Genomic DNA, 2,432 nt, shown 5'->3' on the forward strand with positions numbered 1-2,432 from the left:
AAAAAAAAAAAAAAGTCTTGTGCAGCAGATTTGCCTTAATGCAATACGTCATTTGATTTCTTGATTGCTGCTTCCATGAGTGTTGATAGTTGATCCAAGAAGAATGAAGTCCTTGACAATTTCAATCTTTTATCCATTGATAAAAATTTGTTTATTGGTCCAGTGGTGAGGATTTTTGTTTTCTTTACATTGAGATGCAATCCATACCGAAGGCTGTGCTGTTTGATCTTCTTAGTGAATCTAAAAATGGTGGCAATTCTACAGTATAGACCTCTCTATTGCACATTTCATCATCCAGATTCATCTGGGTCTAATTCAGGAAAAGAAAATATATTTGTATGGCTTTCAGTCATTAATTCTCCTAGAGAAGAGAGTTATGCTTTAGTTAAGGAAGGTGAAGGAAGAGAGAAGTAGAACAGAAACTAAGGCCAATGCTTCTCTTTGCTACCAACAAAAAAGCCAAATCCTTCTGCAAACTAAGTATAGTTCTATTGTGCCTATTCCAACTAAAGCCAGACTTAGAAAAAGGCACCCACTAGCATCTCAAGACCATAAGGTTTTAAAATAAGGGTTTCAAACATATCTTTGTTTTTTCCAGATTTTCCCTCTTTTCTTTGTAACTGATTCCAGAAATATCCTAATTCTAGCTCCTTTGTTCTCTCTCAAGGTGTAACTCGAAATATTTGTCCTCTTGGGCACAGAGCTGTGACCTACTGGGTACCTTAGTCAATATTTACCTTCTTCCTAAAGCAAAGCCAAAATCTAGGTGTTTGCCACTCTCCCCAGATGACCTTGAGCAGGTTCCACCAAGCTAATGATCAGACAACAGCACTGTGAACTTGGCAAGTTTTGTTAATAGCATCCACCTTTCTTACTATTAATGTCAACCACCCATCGTGCTGCACAAACATGATTCTTAATATAATTAAACATGTCTGAACATGTTAAAATTATATTACTTATATAAACTCTAGCACATAGACTATATCTTTAAAGTGCAGAACTCATATAACATAGTCAACTATTCACAAAAGCAACCATATCAAAGGAAACATTGGTTTTGAGAATTATTTTCAGTAGAGTATATTTATAATCATATCATTTTATCTGACAAATTGGGGTCTTTGTGTGATATGCAGGTGCCCACAGTTCACAAAACAATAGGAAGAGGCTCTCTGCTCCTCCCCGTTCGACAGACAGCCACAGCTTCTCTTGCAGTACCAGCAGCATCCCTGAGACAAGATGGTGAAGGTCGGAGTCAACAGATTTGGCCATATTGGGCACCTGGTCACCAGGGCTACTGTTAACTCTGGCAAAGTAGAGGTTGTTGCCATCAACGACCCCTTCATTGACCTCAACTACATGGTATATATGTTCCAGTATGATTCCATCCATGGCAAGTTCAATAGTACTGTCAAGGCTGAGAACGGGAAACTTATCATCAATGGGAAGCCCATCTCTATCTTCCAGGAGTGAGATCCCGCCAACATCAAGTGGGGCGATGCTGGTGCTGAATATGTTGTAGAGTCCACCGGTGTCTTCACAACCTTGGAGAAGGCTGGGGCTCACTTGAAGGGTGGTGCCAAAAGAGTAATCATCTCTGCCCCTTCTGCTAAAGCCCCCATGTTTGTGATGGGTGTAAACCATGAGAAATATGACAACTCCCTCAAGATTGTCAGCAATGCCTCCTGCACCACCAACTGTTTGGCCCCCCCTGGCCAAGATCATCCATGACAATTTTGGCATCGTGGAGGGACTCATGACCACAGTCCATGCCATCACTGCCACCCAGAAGACTATGAATGGCCGCTCTGGGAAACTGTGGTGTGATGGCCGTGGGGCTGCCTAGAACATCATCCCTGCATCTACTGGTGCTGCCAAGGCTGTGGGCAAGATCATCCCTGAACTGAATGGGAAACTCACTGGCATGGCCTTCCGTGTCCCCACTCCTACCGTGTCTGTTGTGGACCTGACCTGCCGCCTGGAGAAAGCTTCCAAATATGATGACATCAAGAAGGTGGTGAAGCAGGCATCAGATGGACCCCTAAAAGGCATTCTGGGTTACACTGAAGACCAGGTCATCTCCTGTGACTTTAACAGTGATACCCACTCTTCTACCTTTGATGCTGGGGCTGGCATTGCCCTCAATGACCATTTTGTCAAGCTCATTTCCTGGTATGACAATGAATTCGGCTATAGCAACAGGGTGGTAGATCCATATGGCCTCTAAAGTGTAAGAGCCCCCTGGACCACCAGCCCAGCAACAGCACTAGAGGAAGAGAGAGGTCCTCAGCTGCTGGGAGTCCTTACCCCAACTCTAATCCCCCTACACACTGAGAAACTCCCATCCTCAGTTTCCATCCAGACCCCCTGGAGAAGGGGAGGGGCTTAAAGAGCCCAGTCTTGTCATGTACCATCAATAAAGTACACTA

General features: G+C 43.7%; 1 protein-coding gene across 2 annotated transcripts in view; it reads right to left on the reverse strand.

Moving 5' to 3' along the window:
- The window catches only part of NUP210L (nucleoporin 210kDa-like), a 193,382-nt gene that overhangs the window by 46,553 nt on the left and 144,397 nt on the right, over positions 1 to 2,432 (reverse strand). The window lies entirely within an intron of this gene.

This window comes from Chrysochloris asiatica, unplaced genomic scaffold (assembly GCF_000296735.1).
Source record: "Chrysochloris asiatica unplaced genomic scaffold, ChrAsi1.0 scaffold00042, whole genome shotgun sequence".
NCBI lineage: Eukaryota > Metazoa > Chordata > Mammalia > Afrosoricida > Chrysochloridae > Chrysochloris > Chrysochloris asiatica.